The sequence below is a fragment of the Emydura macquarii genome, unplaced genomic scaffold, assembly GCF_026122565.2.
Source record: "Emydura macquarii macquarii isolate MOO-44397 ecotype Brisbane River unplaced genomic scaffold, CSIRO-AGI_Emac_v2 contig_1253, whole genome shotgun sequence".
NCBI classification, from domain to species: domain Eukaryota; kingdom Metazoa; phylum Chordata; order Testudines; family Chelidae; genus Emydura; species Emydura macquarii.
The window spans coordinates 56,367,554-56,393,100 of NW_027131390.1; the positions used below are offsets into that span (position 1 = coordinate 56,367,554).

Here is a 25,547-nt window from a genome sequence, read left to right on the forward strand (position 1 = left end):
TATTTTGTTCTGGGCATATAAACATCCATCCTTTAACCTGTAATCCCACAGTCACAAAGATAAGGTCTACTCCAAGGTTAACATGATGTTAATAGAAGAAAAACCATTACTAAGTGCATTAAAATAATGTAGATTTATGAAACTTTTCAGGTACAGAATATAAATTACTTCAATGCACCATGTGCATCAGTTGTAAGGCTTCTCCAGCCCACCTGATGTGATTGCTAGATAGTGATGTGGTACACATCCTTTCACCAGGGCTCAGTATATTATTTAATTACTTCCAAATCCTTTTGGCATCTGGAGCTAAATCAAGTTGAACACTGATGGGCTCCCATTAGACTATCAGTCCAGTGCAATATTGTGTGTACATCACCCATTCCATTTTATTTTTGTCTCTGCTCTTCCACAAATCTATTCCATTTAAACCTCTTTCTTCTCCCCCAGAATCACACTGATTTCTGCCTCTGCACACCACAGTTAGCAAAGTGTGTCAGAAAGGGCATTAGCAGGAGAGTGAAAGTAATATGATCTTGCCCAATGCTGCTGGGAAAACACTGAACGCTGACAGGAGCAGCAGCACATACACAATTCTCCTCTGTGGGATTCACAGTAGGAAAATTTTAAAAATTCAGTAAGAGGGTGAAAATGAATACCTATGATCCTATGCCAAATTATCTCATAATCTTAGATAATTCACATCATTAGCTTTCTCTGAGTATACATATTCCCTTTAGCTTTAATATTAAAATATCAACAAACCTCAAAATATTTGAATATCTAGGAATTCAAAGGTTTTATCCACGTTTTTTGTACTTTTTTTCTGATTACATCATCATCAAGGCATTTTCATTCATGCAAAATATCTAAATTAGCTCCATTTTTCACAATGAAAATACTTTTTACAACACCAACATAATTTTTCTTTGAAAGCGATTTTGTGAAAAGGGTTCACTAAAGCTGATGTATAAGAACGTAGACGCATAAATTCAAGCACACTAAGATGATAATGGTATACATCGTACTTCTTAGCAAAGATAATTTCCCATTAAGAATTTGCTCTACGTATCTATATGTAAGCAGCTGCAATCTTGGTTCCTTCAATTCCAGGAAATGATTACTACTAACAGGATGCAATGTTTAAGAGACAAGTGACCTTTTGGGATAATTAACTCTGAACTTTAAAAAAAAAAAAAAAAAAAAAATCATTAAATGGTAGAACATAAAATTGTAAATTATTAAATGCATTTATTTTTCTGGTCCACAAAGACACGTCTCAAGAATTTGATGAATATTGCAATAACATTCCCATGTTATAACCAACCAAAAAGTGTTTATAACTGTTTGGTAGCAATAAGTTTAAGTAAAAATTCCAAAACTGAAAGTAAACTACTCTTAATAATAAAACCATAAATAGGCACTAAGGGATCAAAAACAAGATTTTCTTGATCCTGAGATAGCAGTCCACCTTTTATATGGGTAAGCAAACTAGCCTGTAAATAATAATCCCAGCAGCACTATGTCGTGTCTTTAAATATCACATTACACAAAAGGACTACATTAAGGTTGCAACATCAATATTAAGGTTGCAAAATCAAGCACTCAGAAGTTACGAAATGCCTGTGTTAAGGCTATCTGTCCAACCTTAATTCAACCCCCCTCTACATATATATAATCATGCAATCTTTAATTACAAAACAACATACTACTATTTAAACAGAACCCTTGCCCTCATTCAGTGCTCAGGATGGACAATGCTCACTTAAGGGGCAGCATTTTTGTTTTCTGCTCATTGTTCAATGTGTGACCCCCAGATCTTATTTATTGCACACTATTCAAATCCTGCTATGAAGACACTATTATTTTCCTCACAGGCTTTCTTATGGTACTCATCACTATAGTACCAGAGTGCTTCACAAACATGAATTTATTTATTTTCACAGCACCCTGTGAGGTGAGGTATTATCCCCATTTTACAGATGGGGAACTGAAGCACAGAGATATTAGGGTCAGAAGTACCCACTAATTTTGGGTGTTCAATTTGAAACGCCCTGGACTAGATTTTCAGAGAACTTACGTTATATAGCACTATCTGTGTTCAAAGCAGTTCCCATTGATGTCAGCTGCACCTAGGACTATTCCACACATCTGCAAATCAGACCCCTAGGTCTCAAGTCAAACACCAGAAAATGAGGAGCACACAACTAGTGACTACCTACAAGACCCTGACTCATCCCAAGAGCGAGTCCACCCTGTGCACTGAATGGGAAAGGGTCCTGTGGAAAAAGTAGTATGTGAACATAGAATTATAGACTGTATCATAATGCATACACACAAAGGGGCCAAATTAATGTTGCACAGGCAATCTTAAATTTTGGCATTTCATAATTTCAATGCTTGACTTAGGACTCTTAATAATGTTATTTTAACATCAAGTTATTTTTCAGTATAATTTTCTAGGTTTTTAAAAAAACAAATTGAAAATATAGAAAATCCATCACATCATACTGACAACCACACAGGGATCAGCAGGGTGAGAACCTTTAGACCCACCACACAGACTTAAGCTGAGTAACTGAGAGCAGCAGTAAGCTGTCATCCTCTATGTGGACCAGCAGCAGAAGGGGATAGGATACTCTGCCAGTAGGCTTCACAGATATCTGCTGACAACAGCATAATGGTAAAACTCATCCCAGTCCCATTCTCCACACTTAGCAAGACCTGGTCTCCACTCCTCAAGTTTCTCATCCCAGTTCCAGTTTCCTTGCTCAGCAAGTCTTAGGCTATGTCTACACTACAATTTATGTTGGCAGAATTTATGCCACTCAGGGATGTGAATAAACCACCTCCTGAGCAACATAAATTACACCGGCATAAAGGGCTGGTGTGTATAGCGCTACACTGGTGGGAGAGCTTCTCCTGCTGGCATAGTACCTGCCGCTTGTGGAGGTGGTTTTATTATGCCAAGGGAGAGCTCTCTCCCATCGACACAAAGCGTCTTCACCAGATACGTTGCAGTGGTGCAGCTGCATCTGTGCCTTTAGTCTCATCCCTCCCAACTCCCCTTCCCAATCTTAATCTCACCCCTTCAGACTCCCCATTCCAGTCTTCTTGCCAAGCCAGTCTCAGTTCCTCCCTTCCTGGCTCCTGGCTCTCCGCCTCACCCATGTTCCTTACACCTACTGCCTTCCCCGGCTCATTGGCCACTCTCTGTGATCCTTCTATAGCTCCTTGTTCCAGTTCTCCCCCATGCCCCAGCTCCTTGTCAGGTGTCTCCAGGCTTTCCCACCTCATCTCTTTTCCTCTACTCCACTGGTTCTCAGTTCCAGTCTCCTTAGCCAGCCAGTCCTAATCTCCCTCCAACTCCTCATCCAATCTCAGTCCCCCACCCAACACCAGTTCCAGTCTCTTTGCCCAGACAAACCCAGTCTCCTTCTTCCAGATGCCTGTCTCGTGGCTCAGCTAGTTCCAGTCTCATCCTCCAGCTTCCATGCCCAACCAGTCCCAGTCTCTGCCCCTGGCTCCCAGTTTCAAAACTCTTGCCCAACCAGCCTTTGGCTCCTCATCCAATCTAAGTCTCCCCCCTCACATACTGGTTCCTAGTCTCCATCTCCTCCCTTGAGTTCTCAAATCCCTCCCATTGCCCAGCCAATTCCAGTCTCCCCTTCCCATCTCCCTGTCTCAATCTACTCACCACTGTGTCCTTGTAGGTCCGGTTCTTGTCCTGTCTGTGTTTGAATTAGACAGCTTCCTCCTCCATGGAGCTTGGGCAAGTGGGTGGAAGGGGGGGGTGGTCATTAAGAGCACAGGAGAGACAGGCTGCCTGCCCTCAGTACAGAGACCTGGACTGCTCAGAGCAGCCCAGAGCTACAACTGCAGGGAAAGTCCTACTCAGTCTTGGGCTGGAGTGTACACAGTGTGGATGGAATCTTCAGAGACTTTAGCTGCTAATATGTTATAAGTCTCCACTGAACGTGTGAACCGCAAAAGTTTAGAAGTTGGCCAAATTTGAGCTGATCTTCACAGGGAAAGCAAATGTTACATCCCTTACACAAAGGCCACCCCTCTGCCAAATGTCTAGTCCCTGCTCTGAAGAATGGGGCTGTTAGAACTTCTATAGTATTTTTTTAATATGGGCAAAACAAGTTATTTTCAATAGCTTCATTCTCAGAAACAGCTGAACTGTTTGACTTACATGTCCAGGGTTTTTTTTAAATCCAGCCTGAGGCAGACAAGCGGCACGGAAAATTTTAGCCCAAATAGTTTAAGTTTGGCAAAGTTAGAAGCAACTGAAAATAGGGTCTCATAATGGGAAATGTTGGATAACCTGACTAACTGGCAGTCCTACCAGCCTCACCTGTAATACAGCGTTTAACTACACAACAAGTCGCTAATTAAAGCTCTACAAGGGCCATACCACACTTGAAGTGGAGTTTACTGTAATGTGAATATCCCAGGCAGTAGTGCGAGCCTGAAACTTCAGTTGGCTATTTTATATATGTCCTTTTCTTTTCAAATGAGGATAGTTAGTCGAATTGCTAAAGATAAAAAGGTCATATATTATTGAATTGCATATGCTGTCCTGAGAAGTACTTGCCAGTCACATGCAATAGTTTTAATCACAGGAACAGATGCTTCGTTCCTGGAATACTCAGCTGTCCTGCATTCTCTGCTCCACGACATGGAACTGGCCAAGGAAATAAATGTATGACAAGATGGTATAGTACTATCATACCCAAACTGGAGTTAATTGCCTTGTTGAACAGTAAAATCAGAGAATTATCACAGAAACACGTGATTTTCAAGAAGGAAGGGGAAAGAATCATGCATCCTTGAGAAATGAGTTATCTGCTCCTAGGGAAACCCTGCAGGCTTTAAAATTAGTTCCATGTGTTCCAGGTGTCAGCTGAATATGACTAGGATCACGTGAGAAAAAAGTTTTGCTACCTTCCCAAGTTGCTTCTGCATGGGACTTTTCATAATTAGCCTTTTCTGTGCAAAAGTTTAAAATATGGGACTGACAATGAAGCCACCCAGACTTTGTTTCCTTATAAAAAAATTAATTGTGGCTAGTTTAAGGACCTATGAAGTAAATCCAGAAAAAAAACACTGGAGTGGTTTAAATGATTGAAAGGCTATTATTTTTGCTTTCTTTTCAGAAGTTTAAATAATATTTTTATTTGTATTGTGGTAGTATCTAGTCTCAGGTAGGTTGGGGTCTCCATTGTGCTTGGCACTGTACAAACATAGGGCATGTCTTCACTACAGAGTTAAATTGGCACTGCTGCCATCCATGCATCGGCAGAAATTTAGTGGGTCTCATGAAGACATGCTAAATTGATGGGACAGTGCTCTCCCACTGACGTCTGTAATCCACGTCAACAAGGGGCAAAAGCTATGTCAAAGGGAGAGCACCTCCCCTCAATATAAGCATAGTATGGACACCGCTGCAAGTCGATTTAAGGTACATCAACTTAAGCTATATTACTTATGTAGCTTAACTAGCATAACTTAGATCAATTTAGAGCGATAGTGAAGATTTGCCCATAGTACATGACAATCCCTGCACCAAAGAGCTTTCTTTCTAAAATTTAAATATATTCCCCTATACAAATAGCATTCTGAGCAATAAAAAGCAGCTACAAGCACTGGCAATACCAAAAATTAGTGGTAAAGGAACGAATGCCTATTTTGACTAGGTATGATGAACTGGGAGGTATCTGTACTGGTCTTATTAATATTATGTGCGACTTGGATTCCCTCTTCAATTTTGTATTGCTGCCTCCTTGAACTCAAAGAGTTAAATCAGACTGGTGCTCAGGGTTGGAAGAGGCAGGAAATTAAGCTAGGACTAAGATATAACTGTCACAGGTACACACCTTCAAAGCAACTAAGAGAACCCTTGGGGATTATCACTAGGAGATGCTAAGACCAAATGATCCTGACCGATTAAAAGGTCTCCCCTTTCCCTTCCTACCAGGAACAAGTGTTCAGCATACAGAAAGGCTAATACAGAAACAGAGAGAAATAGGACCTGTAAAGAAGGCAGGATGTCTCTAAGCAGGGCCTATGCATCTAAGCTGGGAGCAGCTGAAAAGCCAGATAAGATCCAGACCTCTTTTTGTGTTATTTTTATTGCATGTCTCTGAATGCTGTGTTCCTGTGGTTAATATGAAACAATACTGTTTGAAGAAGCTGTGTGGTCAGTGTGTGTTAACTACTATCAAAGTTCCTGTAGAGAAGTCAATAACAGAATCCAAACCCCAGTTGGATCATTAAGGCATGAACCTGTTTTCGGAACAGTATGAAGACAATTCACCTCAGTGGAAGTACCAGGTAGCAGCATGCATCTTCGTACCACTAGTGGTTAAAGGGGCATATGTGACTAAAGTAACACATATTAGTACACACCTAAAGGCATTTTACTCATTAAAATGTTGATATTATTTTGACATTTGATGTACAAAACAAAAATTATTTCAAGAATCATCACTTAGCAGAATCCTGTGCTGCTACATGATGTATTTTATCGCTTAACAGAAAAGAATGCACTTTTCCTTCACACGCTTGCAGGTTTCATTGTGTTAGCACAAAATATACATTTATCAGGATTCTTATTATAGGCTGATCTTCACTGAAAAAAGTATTGTCTCCAGCAAGAAATAAGATTTTAGAATCATAGAAGATTAGAGTTGAAAGGGACCTCAGGAGGTCATCTAGTCCAACCACCTGCTCAAAGCAGGACTAAGCTCAGATAAATCATCCCAGCCAGGGCTTTGTCAAGCTGCAGCTTAAAAACCTCTAAAGATGGAGATTCCACCACCTCCCTAGGTAACCCATTCCAGTGCTTCACCACCCTCCTAGTGAAAAACTTTTTCCTAATATCCAACCTAGACCCCTCCCACCGCAACTTGAGACCATTGTTTCTTGTTCTGTCATCTAATACCATTGAGAAAAGCCTAGCTCCATCCTCCCTGGAACCCCCATTTCAGGTAGTTAAAGGCTGCTATCAAATCCCCCCTCATTCTTCTCTTTTGCAGACTAAACAAGCCTAGTTCCCTCAGCCTCTCCTCATAAGTCTTGTGCTCCAGCCCCCTAATCATTTTTGTTGCCCTCCGCTGGACTCTCTCCAACTTATCCACATCCTTTTTGTAGTGGGGATGTGTCCAGCCCAAAACTGGACACAATACTCCAAATGCAGCCACACCATGCTGAATAGAGAGGTATAATCACTTCCCTCGATCTGTTGGCAATGCTCCTACTAATGCAGCCCAATATGCTATTAGCCTTCTTGGCAACCAGGGCATGCTGCTGACTCATATCCAGCTTCTTATCCACTGTAACTCCCAGGTCCTTTTCTGCAGAATTGCTGCCTAGCCCGTCAGTTCCCAGTCTGTAGCTGTTCATTGGATTCTTCCGTCCTAAGTGGAGGACTCTGCACTTGTCCTTGTTGAACCTCGTCGGATTTCTTTTGGCCCAATCCTCCAATTTGTCTAGGTCACTCTGTATCCTATCCCTACCTTCCAAGGTATCTACCACTCCCCCTAGTTTAGTGTCATCTGCAAACTTGCTGAGGGTGAAATCCACCCCATCCTCCAGATCATTAATGAAGATGTTGAACAAAACCGGCCCCGGGACCGACCCCTGGGGCACTCCGCTTGTGACCGGCTGCCAGCTAGACATGGAGCCATTGATCACTAGCTGTTGAGTCCGATGATCTAGCCATTTTAGACAAAGACTATCTGAAACATTGATTTATGGTGAAAAAAACTTAAATTACTGGTGATCCTCAAGGTTGTTGCACTTTAAATTGCACAAAAAACTTGCCTAGCAGAATGACATCAACAGCACAATGTGATATGGAGCATGGGAAAGAGCCCAAAAATTAGAACTTTGTCAGTCCTCACTTTTAGTCCAGCTTCCAGAAGTAGGATAGCACTTGGCAATTTTAGGAGCATTGCAGGAGGACACCAAAGGAAGCTAACCCTGCTTTACCAGAAAAACAGCCAAGTATATAAGAATCCTATTGTGGAATGGTATTGGAGTTAAAAAGATTAAACAAACAGGAGACTCCAAGGGGTCAGAGGAGTGGAGATGAAAGCGTTTAGAAAGTTGTAAACCTTTCCTGCCTTTTAATAGAAGGGGAGAAACAAATGTGAGAGTTGTTTGAGTTCTTATTTATATTTTACTGCTTTATATTTTTATATGGCTTGCATATTGCAATATACCAGAAATGTGAGAGTTCATATTTAATGTGAAGGTCACTGGGAATATTTCATTCACATTATTTCATGTCCCAAACACTACAATTCATATTAATGAAAGTTATTTGGATTTACTCTGCTTTCAATTTGCAAAGTAGTAGTTTCAAATACTTGGCAATTACACAAAGCCAACTTATGAATCTGTATTAGTGCCAAGACTGCAATGATTGGCAGTACCAATCTCTATTTCAAAATGATGAATTGACTGAGAATGCAGACAGCTTTAAATCCTTTAACTTCATTACAAGATGCTGCCGAACTAAAATAGCATCAAACACCAGAAACACATGCCTCTGTTGTTTTCTGTATCTGGATACATTTTAGTCCTTTACACTCTCATACCCAAAAAGTGATTAGTTAGAAATTTGTGTTCTACCCCTCTCTAAGGCAGTGCAGTCTGCACGCTACAATATCAGCACTGATAGAAATGCTAGCTTTTTTGAAAAATAGGATTTCTGTGCACTGGTATCAGCTGCTTTTTGAAGTATCAATAATCAACTACTTTCAGGTGAAGAACAGCTAAATGGTGCATATGAATTTGACAAGAAGTAAAAAGTAGTATCTTGGGCTAGGTCTTCACTGCAGAGTTAACTCAAGTTATCTACACACACCTGAGCTAACTTCTCTCAAGTTAGCCTACCTCAAGCAAGAATGGTCACAAACACCACTTGAGCTGCACAGAGTTACTGAATTTCTGTACAAAGTTCTTGTGTTAGCAGCTGACAAATTGTACTAACTCAAATTGTAGCCCATACCTCCTGACCAGCCACCCAACTCAAATTTTCCTACAGAATGTACAATTTATTGGTTATCAAATTTTAAAAAGCACTTTTGTCTGTATTTTCTGTGATTCCCAACTTCAAATTGCTAGCTTTGGCATTATCTCACTACCCCAAATTGCTTCTTATTTTTTCCTTAACACTATTGCTTCCATTTTACTTTATTTTTCCTACACAACTTAAATGTTTGTTGTCGAGTTGACATAGAAGTCTATTACTTCCTTTTTCCACACTTCCTGTGTTCTATTTCAGTGTTCATCTTCACAAACGCATTTGTGTGTGGGTCTGTTCAATTCATTGTAAATCCACGGTACTTCAATATAGCTGTTAACAACTGTTTTAAAACTTGCAACACTAAATACTCCAATAATACTGAATTCCCTCTGTAAAATCTGGTAAATTAATAATTTAGGACTCTATATTATGGACTTAAGGCAAATGTATGTTGGAATCAATAAATAATACACCTGGCTTCCAACCAAAGCTGTAAAAGCCTTGAATATTTCATTTTCCTAGGTATCTGTGGCCTTATTTACCAGTTCTGAACCAACTGTAACCTACTTGTATAATATAACTTAACTTTTTCTACTATTTTCAATGCAACATTGCTATTTAACTTACTTTTCATCAGCTGGTTTATCAGGGTTGTATGTTTGGCTGATTGTTGATATCCTTTTTGTATGCTTATCAACTGATGTCCTTGTAATGTTGTGTTCAGGATCTCTCCTTGTTCTGAATACCAGAGCTGATAGATGATCAAGTATCTTTGTACTATGCTCCTGCATTGTTAAATCAACGAAGAGTAGCAGGAGTTATGTCAGGGATGTTTTTAGGGGCAGGTGAGCATGGTGGTTACCGCCAACTTCCAGGGGGGCATCCCACTGCTATTCCATGCAGATGTTTTTTGTTTTTTTCTCAGCTGCTGATGGGACGGGGGGGTTGTGGCAGGGGTCTGAAAACCTTTTCTGGCCTGGCAGGCAAAATACTTTGGCCAGCCCTGAGTTATGTGCACATATCATAAGAACAGACAAACTAAACTTAAACTTAGATTGTGCTTAAACTAAGTAAAATAAAATGCTCTCTTTTCCCTTTAGTCTACAGCCAATGTTTTGCAGTTGTTTTATAGTGCATTGAATCTGGACTTGGTATCTTTGGTTGGATGGAAGGGAAAAGGACACACACCTCATCACCACCTAGGGCTTGTCTAGAGACTAATGAGTGCACGTCCTGCTGAGGTATACATCTACAGCACACTAGTGTGCCACACAAACTCTCCATATGGACTCTGCTATTGTACATTAAAAGTTCCCTTGTGCAGTTTAGTCTACTCTGCTTTGAAACAGGAGTAGATTAAAGTGCACTAGAAAACTTTTAGTGTGCAGTAGCAAGATCTGTATGGACAGCTAGCATCTGGCACACTAGTGTGCTGTAGATTTACACCACAGATTGCAGCACATCAATTGTTTGTCTAGACAAGCCCTTACTTTCTCAAATTTAATCAATTCCTGTCCAGTCCTGTCCATATTCTATGCACAAAGATCTGATATGGAGGAATTGAGTGTTTGGAATTCTTTTTGCCCATCTCCCTCCCAAATTTAACTGATTATTTTTATATTAAAAATAGAGTGGAGGAAGGAAAGTCCTTGGGTCCTAATGTAGAAATGGAAGTCAGCTACTTGCTCTAGGATCCATGCATCGTTACCAACATTAAAACAACAACATTTTTCAACAACTCTGCAAATAAGAAACTAGACATAGCTTAAAACCACAGCTACAGGAGAGATGTGTGTCCATTCTGGTGAATGCTAGCACCTACCGAATCTGATTCTCCTCTCACATTAGTGAGAATCAGAAGAAACTTGTTAGAGGGTAATCAGGTACACATGGAACTTTACACACTGATCACCACGCTATCCCTGTGAAGTAAGGGTTATTTCCTTTTTCTAGATGGAGAAATAAACAAAGGTTAAACGGCTTCCCTAAGGCTACAGACTGTCAAAATTCATGCAAGGATCAGAATGCATGCGTCTCCCTTGACCTTAATCCTGTGGTTAGAGTCCAGTAGACTAGGCTGCCTCTCATTCCTCTGCACTTTTCACCACTCCAATTTATGGCCAGAGGCCTTGTCAGCTACTCAAATGCAGGAGCTAACTGTCAGAGAGCTTGAGGCAATCATGGTGACAGCTCATGTGGCACCACCCATAGCTGTGAACTGGTCTGGGCCTCCTAAAAATCAAGAGCGCTATGTGTATGGGTTTTTAAAATCCAGGAGGCCAGCCCTGAGCAGCTATAACAACACAACATCTTTAAGAAAAACCACCATTGGAATCTTCAACACTAATTATCAGTTTACATTTAAAAAATATGTTCACAGAAAAAAGAGCTATAACATTTTTTAAAATAAAAGCTCAGATTAGTCTTGATATTCAAAACAGGGTTTGGGAGAAATCAGCAACGGGGTTGGGGAGAAATCACACTAACACCAGATTTTTCATGCCCCAAATTGCACATATTTTGGTATAGTGTTGCATTCATATAGCATTGATAGCAAGGATAAAATTTTCATGAGTGCCTAAGTGACTTAGGAACCTAGGTCCCATTTTTTTCAAAACTGACCTATGCACTTAGAAGCCTCATTCTCATTGAAAGTCAGTGAGATATAGGCTCTTAAGTGCCTAAATCACCTTTGAAAATGGGAATTTTGAAAATTTTACCCCAAAATCTCATTTTCTTATACAAAAGCTAACTAATCAAGAAATTTTAATTTACATTTTACTAACAGAGATAAATCTGAAAAAGGTATTTCTGGTACATAATTATTCTCAAGACATTTTAAATAAGCTTGAGACTGAGGGCCATTTCAGAGCACCCCCTTTTGTCATAATGCAGAATACTTAAAGTAAGATACCCATTTTAACTACATTTCTGGATTTATGAATCCTAGTACTGCAAAGAGTGAAGCAGCTTAGGTGCAAACTTCAGTCAACCCTTGAGAGAGACATCAAGGAAAGTGTTATGAATATTTTTTATTCCACTGTGATTTCTTTTAAGCAAGAAATAAAACATAAAACAGGTAAGTCACAATACAAATAATGAATTGAAGTTATAGTTCCAATATTTATGCATCTTAAAAATTTGAAATTAACATACTTAGAAGTGTCCCATTTAATAATTAAAGTCAGACATTTTGGATTTATTTGCTGCTTTCAGACAAAGCAATCTGCATAGATCAAAAACCCTGAAATGATGATCATTATTAATTTAAGATGAGGTGTAGTATGCCATTCAGTTTTCCAGTTCAGACACTTAACCCTAACTGGTGGTGCTGCCAGAAGGCCATTCAAACCCCAGCTTGAAATTCAGTTTTCACTTCTACATGTGGGACCGGCTACACATGATAAACTACTTATGGAAAAGTTTAGTTTGTCTCTTTCTCAATCTCAGACAATGTGACAAATACAGCAAAGCATTTCCAACTCTTACCAAACAGCCAGGATAAAATAGTATACAGGATATGGTCCTAAATAAATAAAATAAAATAATTGTATTTGAGACAGTCTGAGTGAGAGAAACCATGTTGCCTATAAGCTCTGGAAATAACTGTTCTTTTTTCTTTGTACTAGGAGAAAATGACAATTTTACTAAATAGAATGTTGCACAATATCATTTCATATGTATATAAAGGAGTAAAATGATGCAAGCATAATTAATTCTTTTGAGTCTTAATTTGTTTTATATTTAACCTTAAGTCCTGTTTCCCATTAAAACTAAATAGGAGAATCTACCGTATCTAGTCTTAAATCTGGAGCAGGCAAATGCAATATTTCCAGTTCACTCATTACCCAGAAAAAATTTACATTTACTTCAATGGGAGTTTTATCTGAATAATTAAGTGAAAACTGCAAAATTTATCCTAGTGAATGTAATTCTTCTGGGCTCTCCAGAATGACAAGCATCAAGGCAACCCCTGTTTAGGCTTTGTCAAGTTGATGGTAATTCCAAACCAACCCTTACATAAAGTTAAATGTGGTAAGGCAAACAGCTTCCATGATTAACAAGTAGAAATTATTATTAACTGAGAAGAATACAGTTCCAAAAGAAACATCTCTTATATTCTGTTTTTTTCATGATTCCAGGTAAAACATGGATGCACAGCAAGGTAGGTTAAATATCTGTTGATTCTAAAACCCTTATATTTTAAGTCAAAATATTACCTGTTTCAGTCAAGGTGCACAAAAATGATCTCCACTGTTTTGCTCTTTAAGAATGTGGATGTGTGTATACAGAAACACTTATATTAGCCTTGAAAAACTAAAATGTACCAGTGCAAACACAAAATCTACTCACCCACTCCTTACTATGATATTTGATAATAAAGCAAAAACCAATGAGAGTTTACATACTTGGGTAGGTAGACGTTTTGAAAATTAGAAATGTTTCTAATAAAAATCTTTGAGAAAAACACGATTTAGAATTCATGTTAATATATACACAATCCATATTATACAATTAGTTACTGTGAAACAACATGCTTAATGCACCTAAGAGTCTAAGGGAGTTAGATTCAGAAGAGTCTAAGGGATTAGGGCCCAATTGCCACAAGTTCTCAATAGGATGTGGAGATTTAACTCCCATAGGCCCTTTTGAACCTAACCTAAATGTAGTCCATGGATGTCATTAAACAATTTCTGCCTGAGTTGAACCAAGATGGTGCTGTATCAACTTTTTTTAAAGTAATTTTTTTTTAAAAATCATTGTTTTATTTCTCACGTGAATATGCCTACAATCCTAGAAAAAAATTATATATATAAAAATACTATTGTTTTGTAATTATGCCAAACTAGAAGTAATTAGAATCTGAGTGTCACAATCTTTTTCCAGTGGCTGTTGTACATTCATCAGAGCTGGAAAAGACTGAATTCCTTATCTTTGCCCTGGACTGGAATTCAAGGACTTTTTCTGGATATGATTGCCTGGCTTCTGTTTATCTGAGCTGTCATAGTGAAGTATCTGCAAGGAACAACACAGGAAGCCTTGCAGCAATGGACAAAAGTAAAGCAAAGCAGTTGTATCTGTCGCAGAACACAGATGTGACAAGCTTCCTGTAGAATCTCAATTATGATTTCAGTATATATAAAGATATCAATGGAAGGGTTAGTTATGGGAAATGTGTTATAAAATATACATAGATTTATTTTTCCAAAGACAGTCCCACCAGACTATTACCAAGTCTTTTTCCTGAAAGCTTCTTCAAAACCTTTCACTCAGTCAAAGGCAGGATAAAGTATTTTACACACACACACACACACACACACACACACACACACACACACACACACACACACACACTTACTTCTGGGGAATCTTTTAGGAAGCTGCCAGAGGGAAGTCAGAGGTCTTAGTAACTGCGTTGAAACTTTTGTCAACTGACAAACATGTTATACCATCATGACTAATGAGGAAATTCTAGCCTTTCTAGTGGACAATATCCTAGCCTTAACAGTACACACTTTTTTTTTTATCCTCTTGTCTAGACTATAGCAATGTTATCTACTTGGACTTGAAACCCTCAGCCCTGAGATAATTGCAAGTCGAGCCGATAGCAGTGGCCTGTCTCTCAGCAACGTGAAATACTGCAAGCACATCAAACCTGTCCTCTCAACTCCCCAGGGACTCCTGGGTCAAGTTCAAGGTCTCAGTACTTATCTTCAAGGCATTCAATGATTTTGTCCTAGGAAACCTAAATTATCATAGTCTAGGATCAAAACTGTGGTCAATCAAAAATTATCCACTGCCAGGTAAAAAGCTCACTATGTAGGGCGCAGGGACTGTGGAATCCATTACTGCAGAAACTTAGAACTACACCTCAACCCTTAATACTTTGTGTTGTGAGTGAAAAAAGCTTTCACTAATAAGAACACACAGCTCTGGAAAAAACCCATCAATAATTGCTCTCCCACCCACAGGAGAGGAATGAAGAAGGATTCATGAGAGTTGCTTCATGCATTACAAGAAAGTATTCAGACACTACACCGATGGGGGAGGTACAAAAATCTGAATAAAGTAGAGAAGGTATGGAAGGCGATAGATTGTAGGCTAAGAATATTTATTAGATGTTTGTTAAAAAGGTCAACAGCAAAAAATTAGTGTTGCCATTTAAGTTCGTTAGGATGAAGAATTAATGACTCAATGAGCTGACTGGTACTGTTTTCATGTTTCCTGGAGTTATGGTTTCAGTCTGTCTGCAGACTTATGAAGACAACCCTGCATTATTTACACTCTTTACAGATTTTCTTTACATCCATAAACACACTCCTGCTACAAGGATTGATTTCCTCACAGATTCCAACCTGCAGTATCAGAAAATATGGGGCCAATATGTAATCTACCTCATAAAAATAAACACATCCGGGAAACATGACCAGTAATTCATTATACTCAGGGGGAAAATACGTTACTCAAGAAAATCTGGCTATTGTAGTCTTGATCTAACAGTAAGGAAGAATTACACCTTTACACTGGGCAGGTATAGAAGAATAATAAAAAGAAAAGTGATTCTGCCCACAGAGATTCCTCCAGAATGGTTTGTGATCTACTAGTGGTTGAAGTCAGCTGTAGTGCCATAAAACAACAGTGTACTACATATAAAGGTAGTGTACACACCAGTATGAAGAATTAACAACAAAACTAAAGTTAATGTATCAGACCACAGCATACCAAGTAATTGAGGCTGACAGTTAATATGGATAATGAGAAAAACTCAAAAGACTTACTCCCAATAAGAGCTTTTTGCTCTGAACTTCTCTATCTTTACTGAATCATTTAAAAGCATAAAATGAGGAGATAGAGCTGATTAGCAAACCAGAAATTACCCTAAAGTCAACCAAAAAAAAAACCTCTGAAAGAGAATGTATTTTGCTACAAGAACACTGAATAACAATCACGTATCTCATTTCAGATGTCACTAGAACTTGGATTCTTGTTCATAGTTTTTCCAGTGAGACAGCTACAAATTTTCAAGATTTAACTATTATGACTTATTGTACTTCTTTAGCTTAATCCAGCGGTTCTCAACCTTTTTTTCCCAAGTACCACTTGACCTGACCGTACCCGACCCGAGTACCACTCGGGAAAAAAAGGGAGGGGACGTGCGGCAGCGGCGGGGTTTCGCGGCGGCGGGGAGGGACATGGGGGAAACAATACCCGCCGCCGAAACCCTTCCGCCGTTTGCCCATTTTCCGCGGCAAAGTTTCGCAAGGGCGGGCGGGAGGGCACTTCCGGCGGCGGATTCGGTGGCCCGGTACGGCTCGCGTACCACACAGCCTTTTCGTAAGTACCACCGGTGGGACGCGTACCACCGGTTGAGAACCGCTGGCTTAATCAATATTCAGGTTTCAGAAGGCGTAATATTTAAATGTTTTCTATCGCTCCAATATTGTATTAAAATTTTATCACTTTCAAAATAGCAAATTAAAAGAAAAATTACTACTTTAAAACCACAGATTACTGATTAATCTTTTTTTAAAGAATTCTTTTTTTCCCCAGTAAACTAGTTTCAAAACAAATTTCTAATTCTAATTTCCAAAGTTCTAATTTATGCAAATGCACATTAATATAGCACAGATATATAATGCAAATATGTATTTTTTAACTGTTGCTTTGTCAAACTTTATTGCTATAAATGTACATTTCACTGGATAGTCTTACATGCAGACATAGTAGTTATTCTCTACTGTTTTTGATAGATTTGTATAATAAAAATCCTGTTCGTGGTAAATCTCTTAATGACAGATCCTGTTCTGAGACTGAATTATCTGACATGGTAATAAACCTGACAAGAACAATTTCTAGTGATTAACCTACAAATCCATCCAGTGGCAAGCGAATTTAGGGGGTTGTTGTTTTTTTTAAATTCAGCAGTTTGAGCTCAGACATGCGTGTGGGTTTTTGGGGTCTTGGGTTTTTTTGGGGTTTTTTTTTTTTGGTTACAGATGTAGTTACACAATAGTTTATTAGCACAAAGAAAAGACGCTACTGTCCTAATCTGAATATGCATTTTAGAGTATCTTAATTTAACTGTGCTAATTTATGCTACAATATTCATTCACCACAGAAATTTACAGGATCAGACAGCTTTCAGGATCTCTGAAACAAACTAATACTTCAATCAAAGGATTAGCAAACCAGATGCCATTACAAATGATTATCATCCATTGTAGTCAGCTGGTTTGAAAAACACTGTTTTCAGAGGTGAAGCTAGAACACAATAATCTGATCGTAACACAAAATTTTATTGTACATCAACAAATGGAACAAAGTAAAACGTTTTCTTATACATCTTCTAGTAATTTATTTTAAATTATAAACTAACAAAAAAGGAAAAATGTTCCAGGTGAACAAGTGACAAGAATAGAAATGCAGTATATTGCAATATATATTATAGCGGGACACTGCATATCTAAGGTTAAAGCTAGCTTCCCCTTTATTAATCTCACTTTTCAAACCCTTCCCCCAACTACACTAAAACCAAACAAATCTGCCTTAAAGTTCACATGCCACGTCAGATTCCTGGGGTAGAATTCTGGAAAGATTGGGACACATTAAACAAGTAATTTGAAAGATACAATTTTTTGAAAAGAGAAAGACCAGAAAATTTTAAATAAATTGCATGTGTTTTGAGTTCATCTTATCTCTGGAAATTCAAACTTCACTTCTTCTGCAGTGCTTAACAAATAATTGTGCCTTGAATTTTTAAAGTAGTTTCAGTTAGTAAGCCTTTAGATATGTCAGTGTTATCACAAATACCAAAATTCAGATGACTATATACAAAAGAGGAATGCATGTGTATACATACACACACACACACACACACCATACACGTAAATATACATGCATCACAAATTTTTAAATATATGTGTATTATATGCACATTAGTTTGATATATGCATTATATATTGATTAGTAACAAATAAGTCCAAGTCAGAGTTAAGATTGTGTGTTGTGACAAAATGGTTGGTACTTGATAATAATGGTTTTATGTTTAATTTGTGGTATAGTGTTCGAACAGAGGTAAATATTGATTTGTTTGACTGATGTAAATTCCTACATGTCCTTTTTTACATCCTGGCCTGGTCTTCACTAGAATTTAAGGTATGATGTCAGCATGCATTAGACCAGTGGTTCTTTTGTATTGTGACCCCTTTCCCACAGTAAGCCTCTGAATGCAACCCTTGGGCTCCTGTGGACTCCCCACCCTTTGGCCCCTCAGGGCTCCCCATTCTCCCTTCCCCTTTAACTCCTTCATTCCCCCCTTTTGCCTCACCTGGGGAAACTGACCTTCATGCACAGAGCAGCTGGTATTGCTGCTCACACCCCCCTTGAACGCTGCTCCTCCGCACACCCCTAGGGGACTGAAGGGAGGGAGGGAGCAATGTCAGAGCTCCCTGCATCCAGGTACTTTCCCCACCTGGGCTATTTAAGGGAAGGCAAAGAGCAACAGCTCCTGATGTTCACCTCACAGCACAGCCCAGATGGGGAAAGTGACCTGGATGAAAGGAGCCCTGGTGTTGCTCTTTGCTTCCCCCCACAGCTCCCTAGGGGGTGCGGAGGAATATTGGGGGGTGAGAGTAGTATCTGTGCGTGTCACCACTCACACACCCCCATTCCCCTCCACCAGGAGAAAGCAGAGAGGCTCACAATCCCATGCCTTGCTGAGCTGGCTCATACTTTGCGACCCCCACATAACCACATCACAATTCCCTAAGTGGTCGCGACCCCCAGTTTGAGAAAAGGAGATAACTTACTGTAATTGATGGTTTTTCGAGAAGTGGGGTTTCTATGTAGATTCCAGACATGTGCATGTGCACCATGCGCTGGAGCAGGAACTGTTTGTAGTAGTCTCCATCGACCCACATGCCATGCTCGGTCACATGGTTGCATCCAAGGTCTTATGAAGCTGTGTGGGTTGATGTCCCCTCAGTTCCCTCTTATGAACAGGCTCAGAGCCCACAGCAGAGGGGAGCAGGATTTGAATCCCAATAGGAACCACACCTCTCGAAGAACCATTAATTACAATACGTAACCTCCCTTTCTTCTTCGAGTGCTGGTCCTTATGTGAATTCCAGATGCGGGTAGAGCGTAGCAAGCAGTATTCAGTTTGGAGGTGGGAGCGAAGGCTCCGAAGAGGTGAGAGTTTGTAGTACTGCTCAGCCAATTGCCATATCCACCGCTGCCAAGTGGGGGAAGGCGTAATGAGTAGTGAAAGTGCGGATGGGGGACCATGTTGCTGTACATAGGACATCTGCGAATAGGGCCATTGTGGTAGCCTGTGCCCTTGTGAAGTTAGCAGTGATGCCTGGTGGGGGAGAGACTCCTGAAAGGGAGCAGCACTCTTTAATGCAGCAGGAGATCCAGTTAGAGATGCACTAAGAGAGCGCGGCCCTTCCAATTTTCCGCTATAGCGATAAAGAGTCTGGGCATGGTCTGGAAAGCATGGATGCATTTGAGGTAGAAGGCTAGTGCACAGTGGACATCAAGGGAATGTACGGTACGTGCTCTGGTAAGAAGTGTCTGGTTTAGAGTAAAAGGTTGAGAGATGAATGACCTGGTTGAGGTGGAATGGCAAAGCCACCTTGGGAAGACACTTGGGGTAGAGGCGTAGAGACTTTGTCCTTATGGAATATCATGAATGGTGATTCTGTCATCATGGCTGCCAATTTACGGACTCACCAGGTGGAAGTGATGGCCACTGAGAAAATCACCTTCAGTGAAGAAAATCACCATCGATGATAGGTGGGTGATTGAACAAGTGACTAGATGCTCGAAGGATGGACAAAGTTAAGGTCCTACGGCAGAGTAGGTTTTCTGATCGAGGGAAAGATATCCAGGAGGCCACAGAGGAAGAGGACCGTAGCTGGGTGACTGAAGACTGGGACACAGTCCACAGGTGGGAGGAAAGTGCTGATCGCCACCAGGTGTACGTAAACGGAGGAGTGGGAGAGTCCCAAACAGCAAAGTGCAAGTAGATAGTCAAGGATCGGCAGTATAGAGACTGTATTTAGGGAGTGTTGGTTATGCACTGCCCACTCCATGAAACATCACCACCCGGTGTGGTAACATGCCCTGGTAGAGGGGCATCAACTGTGGGTAAGTATGTCCCTTACTGATGTAGAGCACACGTTGTCTACTTGCAAGCCCCATCTAAATACCAGTCTGTGAGGTGAAGAGGGGTCAGGTTGGAGTGGCAGATTTCACCCTGCTAGGTGAGGAGGTTTGAGAAAGGTGGAAGACTTATTGGTGGCAGATCGACAGGTGAAAAAGCTCTGTGAACCAGGATGGCGGGTCCAGAAAGAGGCTATGAGTATGAGAGTTGCCCAGTCTTGCTTCACTTTGCGGAGTACCTGAAGTAGGAATGGCATGGGATGGAAAGCATAACATAGCTCCATTGTCTGGGGCAGAAGGATAGCATTCCCTTGCAAGCTCTGTCCGATGGCACCACTGGAGCAGAAGAGAGGGAGTTTGTGGTCGTCATGAACTGATCCCATCGTGGCATGCCCCAAAGCCAGAAGATGTATCTGAGAGTGGGGTTGTGGAGTTCCCACTCATGTTTGCAGTGAAAGGAGAGGCTGAGGATGTCCGCAAGGTCATTGGCTGCCCCTGGTAAGTGTGTCGGATGAAGTGTGACATGGTGTCATAGGCACCAATTCCATAGTTGCATGACCTCTTGACAGAGTGTGGATGATCTGGTGCCTCCTTGTTTATTGATGTAAATGACCAGTCATGTTGTCCAAGAGCAATTGTATGTGTCTGAATTTTACAAAGGACAGAAGAGCCTGGCAGGCGCGTTGGACTGCACAATGTTCTAAAAGGTTGATGTCCATCCGCACTTCTCTGGGGGACCAGAGACCCTGTGCTGTGTGGCCCTGTATGTGAGCACCCCAGCCTTACAAGAGAGGCATCCATGGTCAGAGTATGGTATGGGGGGAGGAAACTGGATGGGGTGCCCAACATGCGGAATGCAGATAGTGTTGAGGAGACAGTGATATGACAGTCACCAGGAGCTAGTCGTCCAGATAAGAAAAAAGGGAATGTCCCCGCATCTCATTTGTCCTGCCACCACTGTGAAGATCTTCGTAAACACTCAAGGGGCAGTGGTAATTCTGAAGGGGAGTAATCGGAACTAGTAATGGGACTGTTCCACCATAAAATGGAAAAATTTGCAGTTGGCAGGATGGATGTCCATGTGGAAGTATGCATCCTTCATATGGAGAGCCGTGAACAATGTTCTGAGGAAAAGAGGGAATAATTTGGGGAAGGGTAACCATGAGGAATCAGAATTTCCGAATAAATCTGTTCAACGCCCACATATCCAGAATGGGGCAAAAGTCTCCTCCCTTTTTGGTATGAGGAAATAGGGAGAATAGAAGCCATGGCTCTGATATCAGTGTGGGACCCACTCTATAGCTCCTTTGTCTACAAGTGTGAGGGCCTCGTATTAGAGGAGGTTTGATTGTGCCAAGGGTACCCGTTTGCCCATTGGATGGTTGCGTGGGGGGAAAGTGTGGAATTCTATCAGATATCCGCTGTGTATAACACCTAGTACCCATCAATCGGTGATGATCTTGCTCCAGTTGTAGATGAAGAGAACAAAACGACCCCCAAAGACTAGCAGGGGAGTGGGTGCGGCTAGCTGCGTGGTTTTCTATGGAGGAGTCTAAAGGGACGTCTGGAGGGTGCTGTTGAGAGGTGGAGGCAGCAGAGAATCTGGTCCATTGGGATCGCTGATAGTGATGTGGCTGGTTTTTGCTGGGGCAGTGGGGTAAGGTTGGAAGTAGGTCAAGTGGGGTAGCATGGCCTGAAAGGTGGCCTGTTTTGATAGCGGGATGGGACAACAGTGTAGAGGCCCAGGGATCTCAGGGTTGCCTGGGAGTCCTTGAGGGAGTGCAGCAGACTCTCATAAGTCTTGTCACTGAACAGCTTCTGATTATCGAATGGGAGGTCTTCCAGGGTGGTTTGGACCTCCACAGGGAATCCCAAGGTTTGAAGCCATGATTCCTTTCTAAGCACGACTCCTGAGGCAAAGGCCTTCATTGCTGTGTCCACTGCTGCCTGGAGTGCAACCTTGGCTACCAGGCTGCCCTCATCGATGAGGGCTTGGAACTGTATTTGTTTATCCTATGGTAAAAAGGCTTGGAACGCCACCAGCTTTGTTTACAAACTAAAGTCATACTTTGCCAGAATGGCCTGATAACTGGCTATACGAAACTGCAAGCCTGCAGAGGAATAAACTTTCCTCCCAATGAGGTCCAGTTTTTTTGCTGCTCAATCCGGGGGAGTGGATCAGAAGTGCTGCTGTCTGGCTTTGTTCATAGCTGCCTGTATCACCAAGCAGTTAGGTTGTGGGTGGATAAAAAGGAAATCCGTGTCCTTACCTGGGATGAAGTAGCACTGCTCTGCATGCTTTTGGTGTTGGGGCGCAGGATGCTGCCGCGTGCCATATTGTTTGAGCTGTCTGTAGACTCGTCTTGTGAATAGGGAGCATGATCTGTGCTGGTCCTTTAGGCTGTATGGTATCCAGGGATCACTGACAGCTTCTGCTGTGAGGTTGAGGGCCATCACCATGCACTGCAGCAGGTTTTGGTATTGCCTGTGATCATCTGGTGGAGAAAGGGCAAGAGGAATGAGCACTTCATCCAGGGTTACGATGCTTCAGTCTGTACTGGTGGTTCTGTCAGCATATCAGTCCCATGTGGGTCATCATAGACCAAGAGAGTGAATTCTGAGGGGGGGTGGGAGGGTATACTGAGATGGTGATGCTCGTCGGCCACAGTATGGGTCCCAGTAGTGCCAGGCATATTTGCTCTGTCGTGGGGGATGAGTACCGAAACCATTGCCCTGTTGGAGGGCCATATGATGGCTGATATGGTTGGTGATGGTACTATGGGCTGTGCACAGGTGAAAAAAAATAATCGCAAATCTGATGACCACTCCGAGTCTGAGTGTTGCTCCAGAAAGGGTGGAGCCGTCGGGACCCTTGGAGTCAGAGGTGCTGAAACCATCTGCAGTAGTTCTCTCAGTCTTGTCTGCAGTGCATATAGGAGCAATGGTTCATCCACTGGAGAAGGAGGCTGCGTACTCTCCAGCACTCCATACTATTGCAGGGAGCTATCCAGCAGTCGAAGCAATTCTGCTGAAGGTGTCAGTGATGACAGTCTGCCCGGTGTGCAGGGCATCGGGAATGTGCTCGGCACAGGCCGGAATGGGCCCAAGGGACTCGACGGAGTGGACAGGGCCAAAGTAACTGGTGGCACATGGTTGAGGTGGTCGCCAATGTGGCCTGTCCAAGTGCATGGTCTTCTACTCCGCCTTGGATCTTTTCGGATCAGATGCTTCAGGGTCAGCATGCGACTTCTCACCCGGCTTATCCCGGCTCAGGGAGGGAACGCTGCGCTTGAGGGCCTACTGGCTCTGGGAGCCTCTCTTATGCCCATGGCCATGCTTTTTATGGGCCTTGTGGTTTTCGTCATCGGTACTGCCAGTGACATACCGGAGAGGGACGAATGCACCGCCATTCTCAGACATTCTGGTGGGTCCGTGAGTGCCATTCTGGAGCACACACGTCGACACACTGCCTCTTCCATGAGGTGTTTCCGGGGCTCAATTCCCTAGCTTCACAGTTCCGCGTTGAGAATGACTGGCAGATGAGCACCTTGTAACAACATCTGCTTCACCCCACAGTAGAGGCAGTGTTGATGTTTGTCGCTGACCGAAAAGGAGTGCAGGCAAGACACACAGTTCTTGAACCCAACCTGTCATGGCTTAGTCCCCCAGAATGAGTGAGACTCCCAGCTACATCAACCAATTAGACTATGAATTTCCTAGAGCAACAGCACAACAAAGTATATACACAGTAACTTCTAACTAACTTACTTTTTTTCCCCCTTTCTAGCTACACAGTTTCAAAGGCTGTCTTCTGATTCTGGCCATGGGGCAGTAAGAGGAAACTGGAGGGGGATGTCGACTTGCACAGACTCATAAAACCTCGGACGCAACCACATAGACCATGCATAGTGCTCGGGTTGACAGAGACTACTAGAAACAGTTCCGGCTCCGGCACACGGCGCACATGCACACATCTGGAATCCACATAGGGGCCACCACTTGAAAAAGAACCAATGATATAGGCTAACTGGTACATGCATAGCTGAGTAGAAAGACCAGTCTGAAGTGTGCCTATGCAAGTGTGGATAGGTATAAGAAATCTTCATAGAATCCAGTTCTTTACCACACTCATTCACTGGTATGCCTTAGCCTCAAACTCTAACCATCTGTTTGTGCATTTAGATTGTACACGCTCCCGGGCAGCAATTGTCTCTCTTTCTGTCTCTCCCATTTTGCTTTTGTTTTGTTCAGCACCCAGTACAATGGAGCCCCAAATTCCAATTGTGACCTGGAAGTGCTACAATAATACTTGAATACCTCAATAAATATTCTAAAACGTAAGTTGAAAAACAAAGCTGTTTTTAAATCATCGGAAATAAGTTGAATGAATTTAACACCCCTAAATGGGGATTTACATTAGAAACACTGAAGCAATATGAATATATATGAATAGAAGTCAGAGTGTAGTGACTGGGAGGTTTCTGGTGTATTTTATAAATTAATACATAATTTTCTAGCACCCAAAAGGTATGCTAGATTCTTCACAGAAGAAATACGAAGACATGCTCCTCATCCAAATTGTTTCCAATAAAAATTGAGACATACTGCAATAAGCGAGGGTGACACACAGTAAGGAAAGAGAGAACATAACATTTGAATGGTTCTCAAACCAAGGTCCACAGAAAGATGGCTGTTCACATGGTGCCAGTTCTCCTTGTTTCTAGTGGCTTAATTGTATTAAAAGACAACTAAAATACATAATCACTTTCCTTTTTTCATTTAAGCAATTGGGATAGTTGCCACAAGGACTATGTGTGATCATGAACAAGATGCCAAACAGTCATCATGACAGACAGCAGAGGTGTGGATGCTCAAAAAATGGAGTGTGAGAACAACTATGAAAATCTACATTAAAATAAAAAATACAATGAAAATGTTTGAGAACATTTGCTATAATTTTTGCTCAATATATGCATGTTACTTCTACTTATGTTCATATGTACACTAAAGAGAGAAAAGGCTCCCTTATTGTACAGTAGCAATGTTTTAGTGACCTTCAAACTAAGTATAATAGCCATTTTGTACCGATATCTTTAAAGAGTTTAGTGACAAATATTACCATAAAAATCCCTTTGAGAGGCAAAAATGATTACACAGTTGTGTTGCCTTGCTTTTCAGTTGGTGTTAACAGCCAGAAAAGGAGTTTGCAATATGTGATAGCTTGTAGAAGCTATTCTTCATGCCAGATTATGCATTTCAGGAAACTATAGTAAATACATGCTTTAAAAATTTGAAACAATGGACACATCCAGCAGCACTAAATAAATTTGTTTATTTATATACT

The 25,547-nt window shown here is 41.3% G+C and overlaps 1 protein-coding gene and 1 long non-coding RNA gene across 2 annotated transcripts in view; one reads left to right on the forward strand and one right to left on the reverse strand.

Annotated features, from left to right (window-relative positions):
- Positions 1 to 25,547, reverse strand: part of BMPR2 (bone morphogenetic protein receptor type 2) — a 184,587-nt gene that overhangs the window by 107,522 nt on the left and 51,518 nt on the right. The window lies entirely within an intron of this gene.
- LOC137154099 (uncharacterized) lies at positions 16,303 to 25,070 on the forward strand. The gene is made up of 3 exons (XR_010920070.1): positions 16,303 to 16,372; positions 24,455 to 24,540; positions 24,988 to 25,070. It is a non-coding gene; the product is annotated as an uncharacterized lncRNA (long non-coding RNA).